This window comes from Salvelinus alpinus, chromosome 18 (genome assembly GCF_045679555.1).
Source record: "Salvelinus alpinus chromosome 18, SLU_Salpinus.1, whole genome shotgun sequence".
Lineage (NCBI taxonomy): Eukaryota > Metazoa > Chordata > Actinopteri > Salmoniformes > Salmonidae > Salvelinus > Salvelinus alpinus.
This window is the reverse complement of record NC_092103.1, coordinates 45,628,947-45,645,451: the sequence shown is the minus strand read 5'-3', so window position 1 is coordinate 45,645,451 and position 16,505 is coordinate 45,628,947. Positions and strand designations below refer to the sequence as shown.

At 41.5% G+C, this 16,505-nt stretch overlaps 2 protein-coding genes across 3 annotated transcripts in view; one reads left to right on the top strand and one right to left on the bottom strand.

The window, feature by feature from the left end:
* Positions 1–6,463, bottom strand: part of LOC139544409 (phospholipid-transporting ATPase IC-like) — a 46,010-nt gene extending 39,547 nt beyond the window's left edge. The window contains exon 1 of the mRNA XM_071351464.1: positions 6,200–6,463. The gene's annotated coding sequence lies outside the window, so the exon portion shown is untranslated. The remainder of the gene's footprint in view (positions 1–6,199) is intronic.
* A 4,438-nt stretch (positions 6,464–10,901) lies between these two features.
* Positions 10,902–16,505, top strand: part of LOC139544407 (cyclin-I-like) — a 43,831-nt gene continuing 38,227 nt past the window's right edge. For both annotated transcript variants that reach the window (XM_071351458.1, XM_071351457.1), the window contains exons 1-2: positions 10,902–11,337; positions 11,481–11,589. The gene's annotated coding sequence lies outside the window, so the exon portion shown is untranslated. The remainder of the gene's footprint in view (positions 11,338–11,480; positions 11,590–16,505) is intronic.

The window sequence follows — 16,505 nt, the reverse complement described above, 5'->3', positions numbered from 1 at the left end:
AGAGTCAGGGTATATATGCAGCAGTTTGGGCCGCCTGGCTCGTTGAACTGGGTGAAGACCATTTCTTCCTAATAAAGACCGTAATTAATTTGCCAGAATTTTACATAATTATGACATAACATTGAACGTTGTTCAATGTAACAGCAATATTTAGACTTATGGATGCCACTCGTTAGATAAAATACGGAACGGTTCCGTATTGCACTGAAAGAATTAACGTTTTGTTCTCTAAATGATAGTTTCCATACAAAATGCAGATAGCCTGGTTAGCCAATGTGCGGGAGCAGTGGTTGGTCGAGCCAATTGAGGTAGTATGTACATGAATGTATAGTTTAAAGTGACTTGGCAAATATTATATGATAAACAGAGAGTAGCAGCAGCGTAAAAAGAGGGGTTGCAAATAGCCCAGGTAACCATTTGGTTACCTGTTCAGGAGTCTTATGGCTTGGGGGTAAAAACTGTTGAGAAGCCTTTTTGTCCTAGACTTGGCACTCCGGTACCGCTTGCCATGCGGTAGTAGAGAGAACAGTCTATGACTGGGGTGGCTGGGGTCTTTGACAATTTTTAGGACCTTCCTCTGACACCGCCTGGTGTAGAGGTCCTGGATGGCAGGCAGCTTGGCCCCAGTGATGTACTGGGCCGTACGCACTACCCTCTGTAGTGCCTTGCGGTTGGAGGCCAATCAGTTGCCGTACCAGGCAGTGATGCAACCGGTCAGGATGCTCTCGATGTTGCAGCTGTAGAACCTTTTGAGGATGTCAGGACCCATGCCAAATCTTTTTAGTTTGAAGACGGGGAATAGGCTTTGTCGTGCCCTCTTCACGACTGTTATGGTGTGCTTGGACCATTCTAGTTTGTTGTTGATGTGGACACCAAGGAATTTGAAGCTCTCAACCTGCTCCACTACAACCCAGTCGATGAGAATGGGGGCGTGCTCGGTTCTCCTTTTCCTGTAGTCCACAATGATCTCCTTAGTCTTGGTTACGTTGAGGGATAGGTTGATATTCTGGCACCACCAATCATGTCCAATCTATAGAATTGACCACCGGTGGACTCCAGTCAAGTTGTAGAAACATCTCAAGGATGATCAATGGAAACAGGAAGCACCTGAGCGACATTTAGAATCTCCTAGCAAAGGGTCTGAATACTTATGTCAATAAGGTATCTGTTTTTTAAATAAATTTGCAAACATTTCCAAAAACTGTTTTCGCTTTGTCATTACGGGGTATTGTGTGCAGATTGCGGAGGAAATTGTTTTATTTAATCCATTTTAGAATAAGGCTGTAACGTAACTAAATGTGGAAAAAGTCAAGGGGTCTGAATACATTCCAAAGGCACTGTATTGTAGAGACAAGTGCTCATTATGCAAATGTATTGATGTTTTCAATAAAACATTGGAGACTAAATATAGTTTACATGTTGTCAACAATCTAAGCCAATCACGGTCTGTTCCGGCCCATAGTTGGGCACAAGTCGGTGTTGTTGCTAAACAACCAACCCATCGATAGCAACAACACGGAAGAGGGGAAACAGAGACAACAGCCATTCAGAACACCTTTCAAAAGGAACCAAACACACCACCTGCCTGCCTCGCTGCCTGGCTTGTAACCTGAGACAAGGAATTCACTAAGGCTTTCCACCCCAATCTCAATATTTATTACAGCCTGACCGTCCTTCTCCTCACGGCCAATGGTCCCCTGAGGTGAAGAGGGGTGTGGTGAGGTCGGGGGAGATCACAAAATCAGCTGTTAACTAGGCTGACCCTAATAACACACTGCTCTCTACCTACCAACTGACCCCAAATCAGCTGTTAACTAGGCTGACCCTAATAACACACTGCTCTCTACCTACCAACTGACCCCAAATCAGCTGTTAACTAGGCATACCCTAATAAGAAACACACTGCTCTCTACCTACCAACTGACCCCAAATCAGCTGTTAACTAAGCTGACCCTAATAACACACTGCTCTCTACCTACCAACTGACCACAAATCAGCTGTTAACTAGGCTGACCCTAATAACACACTGCTCTCAACCTACCAACTGACCCCAAATCAGCACATCCACTGCTGGGAGATTCACAGCAGGCTCCCCATCAGGTTAATATTATTAACTACTGTAACAGTTAATGACTGTCTGGCTCAACAGGGGGGTGGGGGGGAGGGGGGGGGGATCAGATCATATATATTTGAGAAGCATACGGAAGAGTGACTTGAACGAGCACGTGTGCCACCTTGGATATTCTAATGGAAATTCCAAAACAAGAGGATGCAAATGATAGATGAGCCATGTTTACAGTTTTATGCAAAGTCATACAAGGTCCATCTAGCATATGATCATATAACTACAAAAAGAAAACTACCTGACATCCACCTGACTTTGCGGTGGCTAATTGGGATCACAATAAAATACTACTACTACGACAATAGAAGGTAACTTGGGATCAGTCTGACAGCTGCAGTACACACCAGGATATCAAAGGCGGCAATAAGGAAAACAGAGTGACTGAGGAAGAGACGAACTCACAACATTTGCCTTTCAAGTCAGGGATTCAAAAGTCAACCTTTCAAGGAACATTTATTTCCATAAGGAGCAGCTCCTACACGTCACTGCCTGAGGACTGAGAGGCATCTACAATGGTGGTTGAGGACACTCAATTTACATAGTTTAGAATACTTCATATCCCAAATGGAACCCTATTCCCTATATAGTGCACTACTGTTGACCAGAGCCCTATTCCCTATATAGTGCACTACTTTTGACCAGAGCCCTATTCCCTATATAGTGCACTACTTTTGACCAGAGCCCTATTCCCTATATAGTGCACTACTTTTGACCAGAGCTCTATTCCCTATATAGTGCACTACTTTTGACCAGAGCCCTATAAAAATCAATAACAGTAAGAGTATAGAAGAGGAAGAAGAAGTAAGTACACTGACATCAGACGACAAGAGTGACACGGTGAAACAAGAGGGAAGGTTATAAGGTTGCTGTTAACACAGAGTTACACCTAAATACACATCTCTGTCACCTCGTCTTCATCAGGGTTTCGACCAGTGAGTGTGTTTTAAACAGGTCTGCTCCTATTCCCGTCAACCGCGTAAACCCTACATCCTGCTTGGGGAAGCCACGGCCGGGGCGGCATTCACAAAGTCAACCAACCCACGTGGAACGCAATCAGGAAGTGCATCGACTCTCAGGCAGCAAATTATACTGTCAGCGTTCGAACGGGTCAATCCATCACATGTAACATCATCCCCGTTTATCAGAGGAACACTAATCCGTGTTGAAATAATCCGTATCTCCACCCGGCACAGCCAGAAGAGGACTGGCCACCCCTCATAGCCTGGTTCCTCTCTAGGTTTCTTCCTAGGTTTTGGCCTTTCTAGGGAGTTTTTCCTAGCCACCGTGCTTCTACACCTGCATTGCTTGCTGTTTGGGGTTTTAGGCTGGGTTTCTGTACAGCACTTCGAGATATTAGCTGATGTACGAAGGGCTATATAAAATAAACTTGATTTGATTTGAACATAGACCTACGGGGTGGTGATGCCTGAAACTGGACCGTGAGTCACAGGGGAACAAGGTGGAGACTGACACATTACATCAGGGTTCCCCAATAAACAGCCCAAATTATTTTATTTGCACACACCCCCCTCAAGCTCTGAGGCACAAAAAAAAATTAGAATAATAATTTTGGATATCTGTTCCCAAATATTTCCACGCATAATTACAGGCATATGTGATCGTATCCCAATGTAAAAAAAGGTTTTAAATGATTCCGTCAAAAACTATATCGGTTTGGGATTCTTGCAGTCAATTTGCAGTGTACAAGTGATTTATAACTATGTAAAGCCCCCCGACCATCCTATCAAATGATTTATAACTATGTAAAGCCCCCCGACCAGCCGATCAAGTGATTTATAACTATGTAAAGCCCTCCGACCAGCCGATCAAGTGATTTATAACTATGTAAAGCCCTCCGACCAGCCGATCAAGGACAAAAATACAAAATAAATCGGCCCACGGCTGAATGGAACTGGGGACCGCTGAGCTACACAGCGTCTCCAGCCTTGTTCACACTGGCAGTTTGAAGTGACTCAAATTATATTTTTTTGCATTTCAGATTCAAATCTGTTCTTTTTCCTGCAGTCTGGCTATGCAGCTTGTGTCTCAAATCTGATTTATTTGCCCTCGTGTATATATTTGGCCAAGTTTTACTTGCTATCTACTATGTTGACAGTTTGACAATAACATGTGGTAGCTAACGAGTTGTTAGTTGTTTACAAATAAATTAGTAAATGTCCTAGCTAAACAGCTACCTAGCTAGCTAGTTGACTGACGTGACTAGCCAAAATGGACTTGTTTTGAAAGTTGAATCATCTTATCCGTTGAGGCTTTAAAAGTGTTATTACACTTAAGCAATAAGGCACGAGGGGGTGTGGTATATGGCCAATATACCATGGCTAAGGGCTGTTCTTAAGCACGACACAGTACGGAGTGCCTGGATACAGCTCTTAGCCGTGGTATATTGGCCATATACCACAAACCCCAGAGGTGCGTTATACATATTATAAACTGGTTACCAACATAATTAGAACAGTAAAAATACATGTTTTGTCATACCCGTTGTATACAGTCTGAGACACCACAGCTTTCAGCCAATCAGCATTAGGGTTCGAACCACCCAGTTTATGGTATGATTTAGAACATTCAGATCAACTGGGAAACGTCCGTGACATCATTGTTGTCACCTTTAATTCTGAGTGATAGAAAGCACGAGAACCACCAATCAGCCTATACCACAGTGGTGTGTCAATGTTATATTATGTACCGTTTAGACTTTATTTTTGTGTGTTTGGACCCCAGGAAGAGTAGCTTCTGCCTTGGCAGCAGCTAATTGGGATCCCTTATAAAAATACAAAATACACAACCGTCGTTACTATGACAACTAACGTAGCCATGTCGGGCAAATGACTGATGTCTGGACACACACAAATCTGATTGTCACTTGCTGTTTGGACAGTCTGTATTCAAAAACTGATTTGAGAAACATTTGAGCATTAAAGCTGCAATGTCACTTTTTGTAGAACCTGACCAAACTCACATAGAAATGTGAGTTACAGATATGTCATTCTCATTTAAAGCCAGTCTAAGAATTGATAGAGCTGTTCTATGTGCTATATTTCTATTCTTCCCATTCTCAAGTTTTTGAGTCTAACTTTCAGTTTTGTACACTAGCTTCAAACAGCTAAAAACAAAAAAATAAATCGTTAAACGGTTATGTAAAAGATATTTCACAGCGGTTTAATTGGTACAATGATGCTCTACATTATATTTTCTTGTTTTTCGTCACAAACTGAAATTAGGCATACTATTCGAATTTTAGCAACCAGGAAATGACGGATGGATTTTTGCATAGTGCATCTTTAAGGCGTGCAGTGTGAACAAGGTTTAAGACTGCCTAAACTCAAGCATATTGATCAAGCCCACTCAGTCCTCCTGTGGAATGTGTGTGCTATCTCAGACGAAAAGAGTGAGAGCCTTCCCCTCCCAGAAGCAATAATAGATTGTGTTGGAGACACTATATAAATCTCCAGGAAGAGTCTATCAAGACTGCTACTACTAAGTTTCAATAGCACATTGAGGGAATTATAATGATTTGTTTTCAAACAATCAAAGTGTAAAATAAGTAAAAGTTCTATACAACTACACAGAAAAACATTTTAAAAAGTCTGGAATTCTTATACTGGTCTGGAATTCTCATACGGGTCTGTATTTCCAATTTGTGATAAACATGATTATATATATCAGATAGATTTAATTAGGGCTAAATTCAAACCTTGTTGTCTAAATTCAGCGTTATAGTGCGCTTCAAATGTAAAGGTAAGCTAATTCCCGATTGAGCCGACACATGCAGTGTTTAATAACATGAACGCATTTTCCGCGAATATTGCTTTGAAGTTTCAATCACGCTTTAACGATTAAATTAAACGGCACAGATTGAATCAAGTGGTTAGATGAGTTAGATTAGATTTCGTGCAAAGACAATCCGACAATCGACATATGACGTGTTCAATTATAGATTGAGATTATGACAGAGGGGAGGAAAGGACAACGTGTGAACATTACTACGGTCTACTCTCTGTCTAAAATCCTTGAAAATTAATACATTTGGAGGCAGATAATAAAACTACTCACCAGTAGGCTATTCCTTGTATGTCTATAATTTCTCACCAGTTTGGTCTTGTAGTTTCTGGTTACTGTACCATGTTTGCTCTGTCCTCGCCACAAACAACAGTGTAGGCGAACGTTGGTTTCTGTTCACTCCTTTTACCTGCGTAATGGCTACCTAGTTTACCTGAAACTTGACAAACTGGTTTGACAAGATGTGTTTTGAATAAAACTCAAAAAAACGCCCGCGGTTTCATTAAAACAAACGACAATAACATATGTTTACGTCATCTCGCAACACGTTCGGGTGAAATTAAAATATATCCTAACCCACTAACCAGCCTGTTGATTGATACGCACGTGACTAAAAAGGTAAAGGTGTAATCCAATTCATAATCAAACGTAATAAATCAGTGGCATGAACTGCTTTATATTCATAAATAAAAGCTTACGTCTAGACAACTCAGAATTAAATGAGCTACATTAATGTATAAACAGTTTTATTGTAAAGTTGTCCTGTTATTTAAGAAAAAAAAATTAAATGTCATGATCTTACAGTTAATTTGCTATTAGGCAAATGTATCAGTATGTTTTTAAGAATACAGTCATCAAATTATCCTCCATTTATTTTATTTTAGCCTACATACAACCATCATTCCAACCGTTTGTAGTCGGCCTTTGTTTTTGCCCTAGCGCTACACTGCTGATTTAAATAACCAACACCTGGTGGCTCCAGAACCGAGTTTGGGAAACCCTGGTCTACCAGGCCTACGTTTACTCTCACTCCCTTCAGTTCAATTGTACTGTGAGGGATACTTATACTGATTAAATTAGGATTTTAGGGCAAGTGGCATTTCCTAACTTTTTCCCGACGGATATCTGACATAATGGGCGGACTCGATTATGCTGGGCCGTGGGACACCGGTCTATGGCCCGCGAGGTGAACGGTGAAAATGGGTGAGCGTGCACTTCTCAAATCAAAGATTAATGTGCGCCGCACGGTCATGTTGTGAACATGAATATTGTGCCTCGTCCAAAAACATAAATATATTTTCCATAAAATAGACGTTTGAATTTTCTAATTGGTTTTCATTGGGAAGGCAATCACTTTTGCACGTGAAAACACAAAGTTCTACTCATTACTCCACATGCTTAATTACGTCACTTTAGTTTTGAGCCAACTTCGCTGTGAGTTTGAACGGGGTACTTGGCTCATGCCCGGGAGGTAGCCCGGTTCCAAAACGAATACAATACATTTTCACCCGGTGCAAACACGCCTTACCGGGCGCCCCTGCCAGATTAATAGAATCCCCTCAATGTAAAATAGTCCCTTGTGTTACATTCTTTTGTTATGCAGATACGCAGATCTCATTGGCCAAAATACCCGTCACTCCAATGACGTTTGCTATTTTCGACCAATGGTGTGGTCGGCCGCACCTGATGTGTTGGGTATCGGTGCGGAGAAGATGGCGGAAACGGAGGTTTGTTTGAAGTGAGAATGCGTGGGCTACCGTGACGGGAAAAGGATTGTTTGAAGTGAGAATGCGTGGGCTACCGTGACGGGAAAAGGAAACCACTAGACTCGTTTCAAGTCCGAGTGAGGGTTTTGGATCAATGTTACTTGGGAATCCGTTTAACGTCTCGAGGAAAATCTGGAATGTTTTGGAGGAAAGTGTGGAGTCGATGAGTCACAAGAAGTGGTCTTATTTATATTGTGTTGTGTGTCTGCGAGCTCTCGAGTGGCGCATCGGTCTTAGGCAATGCATCTCAGTGCTAGAGGCTTCACTACAGACCCTAGTTCGATTCCTGGCTGTATCACAACCGGCCGTGAGTGGGAGTCCCATAGGGCGGCGCACAATTGGCCCAGCGTCGTTAGGGTTTGACCCGGGTAGGCCGTTATTGTAAATAAGAATTTGTTCTTAACTTTGTTGCCTCGTAAAATAAAATAAAAAGCAGAAGAAGCGTGTTTTAAGACAAAAAGATATCGGAGTGGAATGTTTCCCGTATGGATTTTCGTAGCAGGGCGCCTATTTCTGGAGTGGCGCAAGGAATAAAGGCAGAGGATATTACAGGTCGACTGACCTGTATGGTGGATGGAGAAAATAATTTAACTTAATCCATGCTACTGTTATTTGATTTAGTCTCTCCCTTCTCATGTAGGCCGTCATTATAAATAAGAAATTCTTAAGTGACTTGCGTAGTTAAAAAAAAAAATCAAAGTTAGAATTTATGAAAACCATGTAAGAGATTTTGAGCACAAGCCCCTTCAGTTTTTTCATAAATGTAAAAAATGTGTTAATGTGTCAAGTGTGTGCAAAGGGGAAGAGTGTCGTATGCAGATGAAGTGAAACACTTTAACTGTGGAGGTGAACATGCGCCCAAATTCCTGGAGTGTCCTGTTAGGTGAAGGAAATGAGGTGGTAAGGGTAAGGAGTGTCCAGGAAAATGAGGTGGTAAATGTAACCGATGTGAAATGGCTAGCTAGGTAGCGGTGGTGCGCGCTAGCAGCCTTTCAGTCGGTGACGACACTTGCTCTGAGACTTGAAGTAGTGGTTCCCCTTGCTCTGCAAGTGCCGTGGCTTTTGTGGAGCGATGGGTAACGATGCTTCGTGGGTGACTGTTGTTGATGTGTGCAGAGGGTCCCTGGTTCGCGCCTGGGGCGAGGGGACGGACGTAAAGTTATACTGTTACATAAGGAGTGTCCAGGAAAATGAGGTGCCAAGGGTGAGGAGTGTCCAGGAAAATGAGGTGCCAAGGGTGAGGAGTGTCCAGGAAAATTAGGTGGTAAGGAGTGTCCAGGAAAATGAGGTGCCACAGGTAAGGAGTGTCCAGGAGAATGAGGTGCCAAGGGTAAGGAGTGTCCAGGAGAATGAGGTGCCAAGGGTAAGGAGTGTCCAGGAGAATGAGGTCCCAAGGGTAAGGAGTGTCCAGGAGAATGAGGTGCCAAGGGTAAGGAGTGTCCAGGAGAATGAGGTGCCAAGGGTAAGGAGTGTCCAGGAGAATGAGGTGCCAAGGGTAAGGAGTGTCCAGGAGAATGAGGTGCCAAGGGTAAGGAGTGTCCAGGAGAATGAGGTGCCAAGGGTAAGGAGTGTCCAGGAGAATGAGGTGCCAAGGGTAAGGAGTGTCCAGGAGAATGAGGTGCCAAGGGTAAGGAGTGTCCAGGAGAATGAGGTGCCAAGGGTAAGGAGTGTCCAGGAGAATGAGGTCCCAAGGGTAAGGAGTGTCCAGCCTGTCTCCTATCCGGAGGCGGTGAGAAAAGTGGAAGGAACAACTGGCGGCTAAGACACAATGGTAGTAGTAGTAGAGCCACCACGACCAGTAAAGGTTTCTCATCAACCGAGGGATAGTGAAATGTTACATGGACGTTCTATCATTCATTGCAATGGTCATAAACTACAGCGCAAGCGGGGAAGAAGTCTTAAGAAAATTGGAATCACAACAGAGAGCTAATATTAATAATATGCATGGTAATCTCTCCTGGCTCAAAGTGGAGGAGAGATTGACTTTATCACTACTTGTATATATGAGAGGATGTTGAATGCACCGAGCTGTCTGTTTGAACTACTGGCGCACAGCAGCTAACCGATCACTGCGGCTGTACATAGTCCATCTGTAAATAGCCCACCCAATCTACCTACCTCATCCCCATACTGTTTTTATTTACTTTTCTGCTCTTTTGCACACCAGTATCTCTACTTGCACATCATCATCTGCTCATTTATCGCTCCAGTGTTAATGTGCTAAATTGTCATTCTTCGCTACTATGGCCTATTTATTGCCTACCTCTTCATGCCTTTTGCACACACTGTACATAGACTTTCTTTTTTCTACTGTGTCATTGACTTGTTTATTGTTTACTCCATGTGTAACTGTGTTGTTGTCTGTGTCACACTGCTTTGCTTTATCTTGGCCAGGTCGCAGTTGTAAATAAGAACTTGTTCTCAACTAGCCGACCTGGTTAAATAAAGGTGAAATAAAATGTAAAAAAGAAAAACAGCTCAGACACCCATGCATACCTGACAAGACATGCCACAAGAGGTCTCTACACAGTCCCAAAGTCCAGAACAGACTATGGGAGGCGCACAGTACTACATAGACCCATGACAACATGGAACTCTATTCCACATCAAGTAACTGTTGCAAGCAGTAAAATGTGATTTAAAAAAAACAGGTAAAAAATACACCTTATGGAACAGTGGGGACTGTGAAGCAACACAAACATAGGCACAGACACATACACACGATAACATACGCACTATACACATGGATTTAGTACTGTAGCTATGTGGCAGTGGTGGAGTTGGGGCCTGAGGGCACATAGTGTCTTGTGAAATCTGTGAATGTAATGTTTTTTTTTTTTTTTTTTTATGTATAAACTGCCTTCATTTTGCTGGACCTCAGGCCAATGGGGATCCATAATAAATATAAAATGCAACTGAACGTTTTTTTGGGGTCTTTTTGGGATTTCACAGCCGAATGTTCTGCCATAACAGGCCCCTGAGCCTGTGTAGGGATGTATTTTGGAGTGGACTGTGATTGAAGAAGTGTGGTGGGTTTTGTCAGTTGACGTGTTTAATTTTGTATTATGTCGCTTTCCCCTTTTCCCGCAATGTTTTTTGTTGTTTCTTATTAATCAATACCCGGTCCAGCTGGCGGCGGTAATGCACCATTAACATTGGATGCCAACTGCTGTTTAAACCCCATCGAAGAAGAAGGAAGACCGCACCTGATCCTGTGCCCAGTGAAACGCTTTTCGCCCAGTTGGAGTGGCGCTGAACGTGTCCCATCAATATCCCTCGATCTTTTAAACAGTGCGCATTTTAGGATTTTCTGGACTTTTCTTTATTTTGTATCGTTTTGGCGTGGACATGGCACATTTTAAAGAGGGCTAATGAGAGCAGAGACGTAGTTATTTTACTACTAGCTAGGTTTAGTTAGGTAACTGGTGGAAGCTAGCTTAGCCACATGGTGTACATGTCCAGAACTGTCATGCGACGTGGTTGTTGGGCCGATGCGTTGCGATTTCTTTCGGGCATGGATTACACATTTAAACAACGTTTTACCCGGTTTATTTTAACTCTGGGCAACCCAGTTCAACTTTGTCTTAACGTCGCAGGCTGGGGTTCGTATGGTCAAGTGTTGAAGTTAACGTTGTTCTTCATGAGGTGAGTTGTGACGTCGATGGTAATGAATTTTCTAGCACAGCTGGCCTCATGGCTGGCTGGATAATGCATGGACGATCTTGATTTTAATAATGTTATTTTAAACATGTCAATTCGTTGCTATTTTAACTGGCGTTGATGTTTAGCACGGTGGTAGTCGACCAAAGGAGGTGAAGTATGAATCTCAACACCCAAGTGAAGGGAGAGCCATGGGAGCTAGTGGAACCAATAGCACCCCATCGACACCAAAAAGAGGTAATGTGGCCTGTCATTCTTCTCTAATCCCTGTTGTTGATAAGGTTTGATAGACAGTGTATACGGTTACATGCAAACAATACTACTTTTATTGTGAATAGTCGGAGAGAAAAAAAGTAAGATTTAAATGTTTACATACTTTGCAATAACGATTTCCCCAATAATTCTGTTTTACATGGAATCAGTCTTTGATCAATGCAGAAAATCGCCAATCAAAATAAACGTTATACTACAGAGACCATGTTATTTTTGTTATTACTATTTGATGACGTTTGTATGGTTAAACTAAGATGCATAAAGTTTTTCCGAAATCACTTCATTCGCGCAAAGGAAACTCGCGCTGCCAGTGTTACTACATGCGCAGAACTAACTCTGATTAAAGCCGTGTTTGTGACCTAAAAGATAACACAGAAAACTGTTTTATTTGGCGTATGCTTAGATTATGACCTAACCCGATTAAGATGAAACGGATTAAGGTGTTAACATGACTAATGCCATTATTATTCTACCTTTATTTCAACAAGGAACACAGACCGAGACCAAGGTCTCCTTTACAGCTGGGCCCTGCGTATACATGTTTACACATACAGTTTAGGTACAATGATACTCGGCCTATTGCTATAAAACGGTTAAATATCGAATTTATTAGTCTGGATGTAAACGTTCTCATTATGATTTACTCGTGTGCATCTTACTAATCATTTTAACTTTTAGCTTTTGCTTGTGATTTTTATTTTAGTTTCTTTCTCCAGCAAATGGTCAACAGCTCTCTCAGATCCTTTGGACATTACAGAGCATGTTAGAACGTTTTTACTTACTGGTTTTTGAACTGTGAACAACACACACACGTCTTTGGCTCTCGTGTTAAGTTATTTATATTTCAATGACTTGTCCTTTTTTTTTATATATATAAGCATAACTTCGACCAGTATAACTACAAGGATGATTCTTGAACAGTGAGTCATATACTTGGCGGAAACTTCCACTTTGGACAGGGGAAGAGAAGGGTGGTTGTCCTGATGGCTATTGTTTCAGTGCTGAGTGTGGGCCAGAAATGTCACTGCAATGAAGTTTGACCACCAGTTTTAATTAAAAAAAAATATTATAATAATTGAGAAGTGAAAGGAATTCCATTAACATGACAGATGGAGCGCTTCGTTTTTTATTATTTTTTATATAAAAAATGTTTTAACCTTTTATTTAACTAGGCAAGTCGGTTAACAACAAATTATTATTTTCAATGACGGCCTAGGAACAGTGGGTTAACTGCCTGTTCAGGGGCAGAATGGCAGATTTGTACCTTGTCAACTCGGGGATTTGAACTTGCAACCTTTCGGTTACAAGTCCAACACTCTAACCACTAGGCCTAGCCTCGTTAACACTGATGTACTGAAAGTACATAGTGAGGAACCGTTGTAGGCCTTGTCCAAGCTGAGACACTGCTCTCTCTACGAGGCTTTCCACATCAACCATCATGCCTAGTTTCAGAAATAGAGGCTGTGAACATCGCATTCTCCCTGAAACTATACTAAACAAAAATATAAACGTAACATGCAACAATTTCATTGGTTTTTGTATGAGGAAATCGGTCAATTGAAATAAATTCATTAGGCACTTATCTATGGATTTCACATGACTGGGAATACAGATGTACACCTGTTGGTCACAGATAAATTTAAAAAATGGACCTAAGGGTCACGTTACCTTTGTGCATTCAAATATCCATCGATAAAATGCTATTTGGTAAAATGCTATTTATTTTAGTTTTGTCATGACAATTCATTTAAAAGTAAGGGAGGAGATGGTTGTGATTTGGTGTAGGAACCAAAATGTTAGTCTGTGTTTCCCATGGGACTCTAATTAGATTCAAATGGTTACGTTCAAAGATTTCTTATTTTTCTTTGCCTTTTCCTTTCTGATTTTGATTAAGCTGTTACACAAATGATGCTGATATAGTCCTCCACTGGTACCAGGCTGTATTAGAGCAAGGGTTTGCTAGCATGTGATTAGCATTAAGGGCTAACACAATTTTTACACATTTGCAGCTTGTGTAGACCAACTAACTAGCTTTTTGCAGAGAGCAAGCTACACAAACTTTTATAATATAGAAAATATAGAATACTCGGTACTGGTACCCCATGTATATAGCCAAGTTATCGTTACTCATTGTGTATTTATTAGTAGGTGTTAATACATCCTCTTTTTATGTGTCTTGTTGGGAAGGGCCCGTATGTAAGCATTTCACTGTTGGTCTATACCTTTTTACGAAGCATGTGACGTGAACAATTTCATTTGTTTTGTCTTGGAATTGCCTTACTGACAGGCTGCCCTTTTCCCCTACAATGAGGTCTGACGACAGACTCTGCACAACCAGCTTATCAATTAAATTTGAACTGCAATGTTTGTTGTTTTTTGTTAACTTGCGACATGATTTTCTTAGATTATTGCTGCGTTGCAGCAACTTTTATTCAGAAACTGGCATTTAAATTCCATTAACTAGTTCAAACCTATAACGCAGTACCTCAGACTTCCACAGGGTGGTGCTGGAGTTCCATGGAGGAAACCCTCCATGTTTTGATGTGAGCCACAAGCCTCTAATTCCAGCTCAATGGTACAATCAGACAGATGACCGTTGTTGGCCTTCAGCAGGATGAATGTAAAGCACAATAGCATCATCCGTGCTTGCGTTGTATTTACAACGCGGTATCCTAATTGTGACATGGGTTGGGATCTGTTACAAATCCGTTTACTTCCTGGAATTAAATGTATTTGAAATTTCAGTCTACTTCCTGTATTGAACTGGTCATGATGTGTTTTGCTTAAATTAAGGGGTGTTTTCAAGTATAGTCCTCCTTTAAAAATAACCGATCTCAGACCTCTTTTAAAGTGAACTGGGGTGTAAAAAAAAAAGAAGCTAAAGAATTATTTGAATGACTCTTGCCAGTAAAAATTCTTTTTTAAATGTTTTACTTTTATTTAACTAGGCAAGTCAATTAAGAACAAATTCTTATTTACAATGACGGCCTACCAGGGAACAGTGGGTTAGCTGCCTTGTTCAGGGGCAGAACGACAGATTTGTACCTTGTCAGCTCGGGGATTCGATCTTGCAACCTTTCGGTTACTAGTCCAACGCTCTAACCACTAGGCTACCTAGCTAGTCCTCTTTGCATTCACATTGCTATGTTTAGAAGGGAACCAAGATATTTTTCCAACATGTACTCTGGGTGCAGGACAAGCCATTCAATCAGATGGCTTGGTTTGGATTTGCCACCAATGCACCTTATAGGACACATCATGTCACTCTATACTCCTCTGTAAACTGGTCATCTCTGAATACCCGTCACAAGACACACTGTTTGATGCTTATTTATTAAACCCTCTTAGGCCTCACTCCCCCCTGAGCTATCTACTGCAGCCCTCATCCTCCACATAAAACACCCGTTCTGCCAGTCACATTCTGTTAAAGGCCTCCAAAGCACACACATCCCTGGGTCGCTCGTCTTTTCAGCTTGCTGTAGCTAGCGACTGGAACGAGCTGCAAAAAACACTCAAACTCTCTTCATTCAAAGACTCAATCATGGACACTCTTACTGACAGTTGTAGCTGCTTCACGTCATGCATTATTGTCTCTACCTTCTTGACCTTTGTGGTGTTGTCTGTGCCCAATAATGTTTGTACCATGTTTTGTGCTGCTACCATGTTGTTGTCATGTTGTGCTGCTACCATGTTGTTGTTGTGTTGCTACCATGTTGTTGTTGTGTTGCTACCATGTTGTTGTCATGTTGTGTTGCTACCATGTTGTGTTGTCTCTCGTTGTGATGTGTGTGTGTGTGTGTTCTATATTTATATTGTATTTATTTTTAATCCCAGGCCCCCGTTCCCGCAGGAAGTCTTTTGCCTTTTGGTAGGCTGTCATTGTAAATAGGATTTTGTTCTTAACTGACTTGCCTGGTTAAATAAAGAATGAATAAATAAATAAAAATACATTCAGTGTGTTAAGAGGACAGCTAGAGATGCCTACTTACATTTTGGAAGCAAATAGATTACAATTATTATTTCTCATATTTCAACGAAATGCAATCAGAAGATACTATAAACATGTACATTTTTGATTGGTAACAGAATTAATAGTAATATAATAACTGCAGAATAAATAATGCTATAATTGAAAATTGTACACCCAAGATGGGCACCTGGCCCTTTAAGAGCTAGAATAGAATTTGTACCTTGTGTTGTGATTCTCACCAGATATATTGTCTCCTCACACTATTCAAACCCCACAATCAATAAACAGCTTACAAAGGTCTCGTAGCCTATAGATCACATTTAGCAAACACATCATCTGAACTAAAAACTCCATTTTGGAATTGGGTTTTGTGGGTCCTTGACAATCGCTAATCAATATCCAAAAACAGTAAAAGAAATTACAAAAAAAATTGCAAGCCTTAACCCCTCACATTGGTGCCACAATAGAGAGATGTGATCACAGTAGTCTAGTGTGAGGGGTTACGCCAGTAGTCTAGCGTGAGGGGTTACGCCAGTAGTCTAGCGTGAGGGGTTACGCCAGTAGTCTAGCGTGAGGGGTTACGCCAGTAGTCTAGCGTGAGGGGTTACGCCAGTAGTCTAGCGTGAGGGGTTACGCCAGTAGTTTCTGTTTTGGCCTCTAGGGCGTTCTGGCTCGTCGCCGTAGGCCTCTAGGCTGTGAATTTCTGGTGATTAAAGTTTTTTCTGGACCTGACGCTCCACAGTATGAGCAGATAACTGCTCTAGAAAGCTAGTCTGTTTTGTATCTATGATTCTTTCATATTGTGATAGGTTTTCTCTGCGTATGTAACTCTGATTTTAGGAATAGTTTTTACAGTCACCACAGTTGTATTCGTGAATAAGTAGTGTTTCTCCTCCAGCCCAGAGGTGGG